The sequence below is a fragment of the Felis catus genome, chromosome D1 (assembly GCF_018350175.1).
Source record: "Felis catus isolate Fca126 chromosome D1, F.catus_Fca126_mat1.0, whole genome shotgun sequence".
Lineage (NCBI taxonomy): Eukaryota > Metazoa > Chordata > Mammalia > Carnivora > Felidae > Felis > Felis catus.
Genome location: NC_058377.1, coordinates 45,997,439 through 46,007,382, shown reverse-complemented (window position 1 = coordinate 46,007,382; position 9,944 = coordinate 45,997,439). Strand labels below are relative to the sequence as shown.

At 44.4% G+C, this 9,944-nt stretch overlaps 1 long non-coding RNA gene across 1 annotated transcript; it reads right to left on the bottom strand.

Annotated features, from left to right (window-relative positions):
- Positions 1-1,082: 1,082 nt before the first annotated feature.
- On the bottom strand, positions 1,083-8,997 carry LOC109491934. Its single transcript, XR_002145568.3, has 3 exons — positions 8,622-8,997; positions 7,614-7,726; positions 1,083-6,089 (listed from the first exon to the last, which is right to left on the bottom strand). It is a non-coding gene; the product is annotated as an uncharacterized LOC109491934 (long non-coding RNA).
- Positions 8,998-9,944: the final 947 nt, after the last annotated feature.

The window sequence follows — 9,944 nt, the reverse complement described above, 5'->3', positions numbered from 1 at the left end:
TTCTGGATTGGAAAACTGAGTCCCTGGACTTAAAATGACATGTCTGTGTTCACACAATAAATTATCATCCAAGCCAAAACTCAAACCCAGATTTCTCACTGTACCCCCTTGCTTCCTGCCCAGCACTAGAATCTCCCTTAATGTTACCCAGTTCTATCCTCCAATACTCCTTTTAATAAATTCCCTTCTATGTAAGTTTTCTAGAGTCTTTTCATTGCTGACATCCAAGACAGATACACAATCATAAAATAGTGGTTTCATTTCCCATCTCAAGCCTTCATAGAAATGCAGACACTCAGATCCAAGGCTTTACTTTGGGGGCACTAGAAAGACACTTGAATAAGTGGGAGAGGGGATAGGGAGAGAAGAAAGAAATAGAGGACAGGAGAAGGGAAAGAACCACACATTTTCCATTCTAGGACTGAGGGTATAGCGAGGGTCAGCAGAGGCTCCAACATTTGCCAGCAGTTGTGCTAAGCACAGCCCTCGTGGTAACAGCACAGAGAGGGAGGTGCTTCCGCATCCCAAGTGGAAAGAGTGAGGTTGGGTGAGGCTGAGAAACTCGACCGTGGTCACACAGCACGTGACGGCAGAGCCGGCACCTGAACCAGATGGCACTGCTAACCAGATCTGCCCTTTCCACATTAAAAAGTGTGTTGAATGATGGTGAATAAACATGTGCCTTTTTCTTTTTATAGTATGATCTCCAAGAGTGGTATCCATGATGTGGAATGAGTTTGTAAACGATGTGACAAGATCATTGGATTCAGTATTCATTTATCTTAAAAACACGAGGTAGAAAACTTTACTGAGCCCATGAGAAGCTGAGCTGCAGGCGCACTGAAGCCTGTTTTGATTTAAATGGAATGGATCTAGCTCGAGTGTAAATTCGAGACTGTGTTTGCTTGTCTCACACTCTATTTTTTCAAATTACTTTCGCATGGTTTATTTCATCTGCTTCCTCCCACTTCTGGATGAGAAAACTGAGGCCCAGGACTTGAAATAATGTGTCCGTGTTCACACAACAAATTGGCATTCAGGGAAAACTCAAACCCAGACCCTCTCACTGTACCCCCCCCCCAACCCCTCCTGCCCCACACAAGAATGATTACATACCAGTTGGGCTTGACAAAGGGATTTGCATTGACTCATTCCGATGATTTGATTTAGCCTCCTGGGATCACGCAGGTAAACATTAGTCCCTCATCTCTCTCCAAGTATATGCAGTCTGTCTCTGTCTTTGTCTATTTCTTCACCTTCTCCCTGCCTCCCACCTCTCCTCCCTCCTCCCTTTCTCTGTTCCTCTCCTTTCCTTCTCTTCTTTCCCCTCTTCCTCTCCTCCCACAAACACATTTGTTTTTCCTGCAGTAGGGATGGTGTCATGTTGATGGGGTGGGTGAAATGAGGAGTGTCTTTTAAGTCCCTGGAAGCAGAATATTTTCTTATGGATTTTTATTGTTTGGATTGTTTTGCTAGACTAATGAAAAAAGACTCTGAGGTCCCCTTATCTCAGGCCAACCAGAGGATGCCTTCAAGGTTTTGTTTTTGTTTCCAAGCTGGTTCCTTACAAATGCATCCAGAAGGTCACTCTCAGGTCCCCCAGATAGGAGCAGGTAATCAATCACATCCAGGACATCAGCATCACAGAAGAGAATCTCATGAATGGGAGCACTTGGGGAAGGAGAAAGCAAAGTCCCAGAATAGTGAGCTCAGTGAAGGTGATCTGATGGATTGCTTTCTCCAGAAGTTTCCTGGGAGAGTCTCAAGCATATTCTAGCTCCAGTGGCTATTCTTCCCCTCTGATTTTTTACTCCGAATAAATAAATAAATATGTACTTGTATAAAAGGCTCAAGCATTTGCCAGGTAATCTGATAATTGCAACTTGGCAAGCAGTACAGACTGTGTCTAATAGCTCCAAGGACTGGGGCCACATGGGGCCCCTAGGCAATCCCTTCAAAACAAACAGAGGGGGCTCCAGTGTTAGCTTTGCCATGGACAGTCTCTGGGAGCTTTGGCAACTCACTTCACTTCTCTGGGCCTCACTTCCTCAATTATAAAATGATGTAATGAACTAGTTTATTCTCTCAACAAATACTTATTAAACATCTACTTCGTGACAGGCCTTGTGCTAGGAATTGAAAATACTTGTTAAAAGATAGATGGACCCCTGGTCTCAAGTGGCCTCGAAGTTTAAAGGGGGAAACTATACTAATAAAGGAAGATTAATAATAATACAGTATTTTTAAGTGTTCTACAGGTACTATGTGCTAATGCAATGGAAGGGCAAAGGTGGAAGCAACTTGACCCAGCTCTAAAAGTCTGTGTGTATGTCTTTCTTATTTGTTTCATTTTGATCTGCCTTTCACACTAATGCATTTTATTCTTTCTTGACTTAGTTACTTTCAAATAATTGTTGTTATTATAAACCATTACCAATTACTGCATTACATACTGTTTAATTGCCTCAACAATTGTACAAGTTAGATATTATGATCACCATTTGGGGTATTTTATTTTATTTTTTAAAAATGTTTTATTTATTTTTGAGAGAACGCAAGCAAGGTAGAGGCAAAGAGAGAAGGAGACAGAGGTGCTGAAGTGGGCTCTGTCTGCAATGACAGCAGCGAGCTCGATGTGGCGCTTGAACTCATGAACTGAGAGAGCGTGACTTGAGTGGGAAGTTGGATGCTCAACTGACTGAGACACCCAGGTGCCCCACCATTTTGGATATTTTATATATAAGAATAGTGAAGCTCAGAAAGGTTAAGTAACCTACTCAAGCTCACACAGCTAGGAAGTTACAGAACGGGGATATGAACCCCCAACTGTCAAATTCAAGGCTTATGTTTTTTCCACTATGTGGTACTGTTTCAGGTATATGCAGCAACTCAGCATATTTTGTGAAAACAAGTGTGAAGTAAAAATATGGGGTCTTTTGTTCAGAAATTATTAAGAATTCCAAGACGGTAACAGTAGAGCATTAAATAAAGCACGGGGCCCTGAACACCTGTTCAGGTCACATACCCATGAGGTCTGCCCTGCCAGCCACAATTTACTTTGCAGATGGAATCTCCTATCAAGGAGCCAAAGTATCATAGGAATTGGCAGGCCCAGACCACAGTGACAGAATTTTTTAGTAGTCAGGCTTCTTGTGCATGTTTCCTGATGTTACCCAGAGGGATCAGCCTGGATCACTTGGGCAGAACTTGGGGCTCTGGGCAGTTGCTTTCCCAGAGAAGGAAAATGTTATATGTGGGGAAAGACAGATAATCTTGGGCTGGCAAGGGTTCTGGCCACACCCTTGCCTTACATTTAGAACCTGACTAGGGGGACATTAATGTAGCACAAATGGAACACAGCCAAGCCTCTTAGCCTCTCTTTTTAAACTGTGGATCAGACCTGCAGGTGTACTCTAGTGAAGGGCAGTGGGTAAAAAACAACAGGGCTTGGCATATGCTGCCTTATAAGCCTCTCTCCTGAAGCACTCAAGGTGTCAGCTCCCATTGACCCTGTAGCATCATGATTGCCCTTTTGGTTAGCAATTCTTAATCAGTGGTATTTAAACTTTTGAAATCATAGACCCATCTATGAAGCTATGGAGCATCTCCCCAGAAAAAGGACGCGTGTACATAAGTATTTTGTATACAGTTATAGACTCCCTGCACAGACCCCAAATTTTTAGATCATAGCTTCCCCAGTTATAGAACCTACAGTATTGGGCCCAGGCAGGAATTTAGAGATTATTTTTGTGAAGCCATCTTACTGCTCAGAGGGGGTGAAGGTTGAGGTCATTTGGGATAATAAAAGGTTCCATACATGTTCAAAGACTCGCTCCCCTGATTGTCAACTCTTCCTTGAAGTTGTTGCCCCACACCTAATGTGCTCCTATCAAAACAATGTAGCCAAGTGGGACAAGCTATCACCACAAATGGCTGATGTAAAGGACGGTAGGTATAAGAACAGTCCGTGTCCTTGAGAAGCTTGTAGACATCTGGGGGAGAGACACATATAAACAACAGAATGTAGTAGAACATGTGCAGTTACAGATATTTGAGCTAGGTTGAGAGATGACAGACAGAAGGGCATTATCAGCTCTGTTTGGTTGGATCACAAAAGCCTCCTGGGAAAGAACACTCCCACAACAGGATCTTGAAGAATGGGCCCAGGGTCGTGCAGGGAAAGAGCCTTCTGGCTGAGGGGACCGACATGTACAAAGCAAGAAGGATGAGGCAGGCAGCTTGGGGTATATAGGAAGCTGGACGTGGGTGGGTGGGATTGACTAGAATGTAGGCTATTATTGAGGAAGAGGTGGGAGGTGATGCTGGAAGGGGCCAGATTCTGGGGGCCTTGGACCTACAGAGAAATATCAGTCTGAGTGATGGATGAAGGGGTCTCTTCTTGGGGATGCTGCAAGGAGGGCAGATATCCATCTGTTCCGCATGGACTTCTGCTGGGCGGGGGTGGGGTAGACATGGCAGACAAGCGGCCTCTCTCAGATCCCTATCACCTCTCTCTTTAAAAATCGACTGCTGCCAAACACTAGAGAACATAAGAAGGGCCCTGTAAAGCATTCATGAATGATGAGAAGCCAGCCTAAAATACATCTCTAAGATGCCCCTGAGATTTATTCACCAGACAAGTACCATTTTCTCCACTATAAGATGGCTAAATGGGAGGAGGCCTGCTCACAAATACAGAGAAAATATTTTCATTTAAAAAATTTAAAAACTTAAAAGCCTGACCCCAGCTTGACATATTGATGTGTTTCCTCTGAAAAGTCTCACATTTTTTTATTCATTCTTCCACTTGAACCAGTTTAGCCGTAGGCGGTGGGCTGCCTCTGAAGAATTACTAATCAAGAGAAGAGAACATCTCCAGAAATGCATAACTGTTGCTGTTTCCATGTCACTACTTCTCAGGATTCCCGGGCAGGACAGGCTGAGAAGGGGTGTGTTTTCTCCCAAGGAAATGCAGAAACAAGAAAATCCTAACTACTGGGCCCACTCTATGCAGTCGATATTCTGCCCTGAAGTTGTTCTTCCCCTATTCACCACGAGGTGTCACAAGAACCCTGTTTTAAAAGAAACAAAGCCTCCAAATTGGGGACCTAAAGCAAACAATTCCCCCTAGCGTTCAGATTTTTCAGTAAAAAATATTTTTAACAAGAATACAGACTGCCAACTGTTCAGAACTTACTCTTGAATAGCTACACAATGGTTATAATCCCTCAGAGTACCTGTCAGTGAGATGGTTCCTACAGGATCACAACAGAGTTTTGTAGAAATATCCAATGGTAAATGCACATTGTGCAGGAAATTCCATTGCATTTACACGATTTATTTAATAAAAAATAATCTCTGCGATTATTTGCATTTATTTCTGAAGGAGGATGTTTTTCCTTCCTCAGAATAAGTTCAGGAAATGGGTGAAGTGTTCAGGAAGTTAGCTAAATGCTGATGTAAATCCAAAAGGAAGGTCTGCTGTTCAAAAAAAAAAAAAAAGAACCAAAAAAAGCTAGGAAGTAGTCCTCTCTTTCACTTATGGAAAATGTTATACAGAATTTCTCATTTAAAAGGAAGAGGACTAGAAAAATGTGTGTGCCCGTGATATCTTTTCCCGTGGATCTGGTCAGGCCGTGAAGACTTTTGCCGATAACAGTTGCCCACAAAGAAAACGGTGTCAAGAAATAAAATCTAGATGGAAGATGTGACTGTAATGAAGTTTGTATTAAATTAAGCCCTTACTATGGAATTTGCATCAGCTATTCTAGGGAGTGTGTTTTGATAGGAAACTCTGAGTCCAAAAGAGGTGGTGGGACCCCTTGGCACTACATAAACAACTAAAGGCGACCCTGTCCTCACAAGTTCCCCGTCCCTTGCAGCCGCCAGCAAGTGGTGTCACGCAGACCTGTGTACTTCCAGGGAGGGAGTCTCATTCAAGGAAGCCCAGCTGTCCAGGGCTGCTCCGTCAGTCAGCGTTGCAAATTGCTGAGGCCCTTTGGTGCCGTCTCGGTCGTCATTTCTCCATAGCGTGCAATGCAGGGAGTGTGCTGTTATCAGGTGCGCAGAGCAAACAGAAAGCTTCTGGCCTTGAAACACCCGCAGCACAGAAAGCAAAGATTCGGCTCATTGAACAGGGCCATGGAGGATGAAACTTGTGGTGGTTTCTCTGAAAATCGCCCTTTCCTTTCCATCTCTCTGCTACCACCTTCATTCAGGCCTCCATGGTTTCTCATCCGACCTGGCCTGCCTGCCTCCAGCCTGCCTGCTCTCCAGCCCACAGTCCCCGCAGCTGAGAGCTTTGTGAAACACCAACTCGGATGTGAGCCCTCCTTGCCCTGCATCTGGGCCCGGGGTGGGGGGGCCCAAGCTCTCAGGCACAAGCTCTCAGGCCCTTGATAACTTGGCCTCAGGCCACTTTCTTTCCTGCTGCAAGAATCTCCCTCCAATTGACTGACTGCCTGCATCCACAATGGACAAATCTCAGCAAGGTTAATTAACACACTTATTCCTTTCACTCCGGGTAAAAGAAGAAATGGGGATTGACCTTACACTTTTTTAAACTTCTGTAGTGGGGCTCCTGGGTGGCTCAGTCAGTTAAGTGTCCAACCTCGGCTCAGGTCATGATCTCACAGCTCGTGAGTTCGAGCCCCACGTGGGGCTCTGTGCTGACAGCTCAGAGCCTGGAGCCTGTTTCAAATTCTGTGTTTCCCTCTCTCTCTACTCTCCCCCACTTGCACTCTGTCTCTCTCAAAAATAAATAAACATTAAAATATATATATGTATATATATATTTATATATATACATATATATATATAACCCCTATAGAATAGGGGTGCCTGGGTGGCTCTCAGTTGAGCATCCGACTTTGGCCCAAGTCATGATCTCTTGGTTTGTGAGTTTGAGCCCCACTTGGGGATCACTGACAATACTGTCAACACAGAGCTCTTCAGATCCTCTGTCCTCCTCTCTCTCTGCCCCTCCCCCTCTCGCTCATGCTTGCTCTCTGTCTCAAAAATAAGTAAACTTAAAAAAAAAAAACTTCTCGGGGCGCCTGGGTGGCGCAGTCGGTTAAGCGTCCGACTTCAGCCAGGTCACGATCTCGCGGTCCGTGAGTTCGAGCCCCGCGTCAGGCTCTGGGCTGATGGCTCAGAGCCTGGAGCCTGTTTCCGATTCTGTGTCTCCCTCTCTCTCTGCCCCTCCCCCGTTCATGCTCTGTCTCTCTCTGTCCCAAAAATAAATAAACGTTAAAAAAAAATTAAAAAAAAAAAACTTCTCTAGAATAGTCTCTTTGGATTTATAGAATTATGACATGAGAGAAGGAAGAGAACGGGGCTCAGAGGACACAAGGCAGATCCACCTGTACAACCATGGATTCAGAGCGAATATTACAAATCCACATGGCTGCTAGAAAAGATGTTCAGGTGGAAGTGGTTAGCCATTCTGATGATTCAGTGCCTTCAGTGGCACAACATGGGTAAGTTTTAGTTTTACTTTTTATATACTGATCAGTGTGTGGTTTTGATGAGCAGACCAAATCTTAAAAAAGTGCTGGTCTCTGGGATCTTCCCCTTTCTTCTTCCTCTTCCCCCTGCCTCCCCTACACATTTACCTATTGAGACACAAGTGTCATTTTCCAGATCCAATGATGAGATGACAACAGTCTGAAAACGTTTTCCCATTGTTCTTGGGACTCAGAAGCTGTTCTTCCCACTTGAGGGACTTCTGTTAGGAAGAAATTACATAGTAAATGTGAGAGGAATGGTAGCACTGATCCTTTAGGGGCTCGGGTTAGAGCGGGAATGCGGTGCTACCATGAACTTCTGGAGGGAGACTTCGGATCTTATTTATCTCAGTGTCCCCTACGGTGCCCTCCCAAGACAGTGGCTGGGGCATGGTGGACCCTCATTCAGCTATTCAACAAATATTTACTAAGCAGTAGAAGATTTGTTTTTCCAGGTTTGGAGTTTTAAGCTTGTTAATAACAGCTGGATTCTTTCTCTGTTTTGTCATCTGCACTTTTGGACTCTGAGTTGGACCTTGTCTTTCATGGCTTTTTACAACCACTCCCTCTCTCCCTTCCCCAGCCTGGCCTGATATTCTACAAACAGTAGGCTCTCAGCAAATGTTGTTGGGGAGGAGGAGGAGGAGGAGGAGGAGGAGGAGGAGGAGGAGGAAAAAGGAAGGGAAGAAAGACAACTTAACAATAAGCAACACAGTGGGTAGATCATTCTCAAACCCATCTTTGAGACTAGAGAATTTTCTTTGAGGCTACTGCCTGAGCATCTATCCAGAAAGTCCTACCTATGTGATGGTTCTTGTTGTTACCTTTGGTTTCTTTTCTACGCTGGTTACATTTGTCACCAAATCCCCCTCAGTTCCCCAACCTAGCAATGTAAAGCCCTGCCTCCCTCCCTTCTTCTTTCCATAGACATTCCTGAAACTTGTGCCCTCTGTCAGGCACAGTGCCAGGCCCCGAGAGCAGACAGGCAGGCGCCTTTGGGCACCCAGAGTCATCCTCAGGGATATCAGTCTAGTGGGAAGATGGACACATGGATAGACCATTATAAACAGTGCCGTCAAGGCTCCCAGAGTTGGATGCTCAGAGGCTTAAACTCACCCATGTATAAGGAGAAGAGTCAAGGAAGTCTTCCCAGAAGAAATGACCTAAGACTTGAGTCTTGAATGAAGAACAGACACAACCTCATTGAAGAAAGACTGAGTGGCATTGTAGACAAAGGGAAACACCTATGAAAAGGCAAAGGAGTTAGAGGCAAAGGGTGGATGAGGACAAATTGTTCTATGTGATTTATCAAGTCCATCTCCTGGCTTTATACTGATGGAACCCTCAGGCATTTTAGAAAACTTCGGTAGCCAATCGTTTCATCTCTTAAAGAAAAAGGGACTGATAACATGGGCTCACAGGGAGATTAAGCACGTCTTTGGGTGAAAACAGGATTGGGTGCTTGTAGGAAACTACGTGGGAGGCTAATAAAAATCAGGTGACTGATGTGAAAGACAATAAATTTTCATTTTTATTCTCTTCCCGGAGTGAGATGTCAGAACTGTTTGTGTGAGGGCAGGTGAATGTGTGGCTTCTCTTAGCCTGAGAATGAGCTGAGAAAGAGGACAGGGTGACTTTGGGAATTTCAGGTGGGGCCAAGGACCATTTTGAAAGCCTTTTGGAATATACCTTTGCATGTCCAACATTTTCACAACATTTAGCAAGATGCTCTCATTCCTCCAAGCCTGCTGCACTGTGAAGGAAAATTGAGGAGAGGTTTATGCTCTTCCCCAAGTGTGGTTTGTTTCTGTTCATAGAACCTCTGAAGACAGGAAGCCAAGGCTGACCTCTTTAGTCAAGAGAGAGCTCAACTTTAAAATTATGATTGCATGTGAAAGCTAAAATGGGAAAGAAAAAAATCAGTTCTCAGGACAGAAATGCTAAAAAACCCTTGGGCCACATTCCAGTCAAGGTCCTGGCCCTGCACACAGAGCTCCCATTGGGGGTGGGTGGGTGGGAGACCAGCCAAGACCAGTTCAAGTCAGTTGAGTGTCAGGAATCATGGGGTTTAATCTAGAGGTGTCTAGTTTACAGATAAAGAAATTTAGCAGAGTGATTATGCTACATAATCCTTAAACAACAGAAGCTCATGGCCAGATCTCATTATTGAGTTGCCTGCCAAAGCATTTATCCATTCCCAACAAACTATTTGTAGTAGTTGAAGATATCAGAGGAACAAAGTATGTTTTAGTTTCCTAGGGCTGCCGTAACAAATAATCACAAACTGGGTGGTTTAAGACCCAGAAATGTATTCTCACACAGTTCTGGAGACTAGAAGTCCAAAATCAAGGTGTTGCCAGGGTTGGCTCCTATTGGAGGCTCTGAGGAAGAATCTTTCTCACTTCTCTCCTCACTTGGGGTGGCAGCTGAAAATCTTTG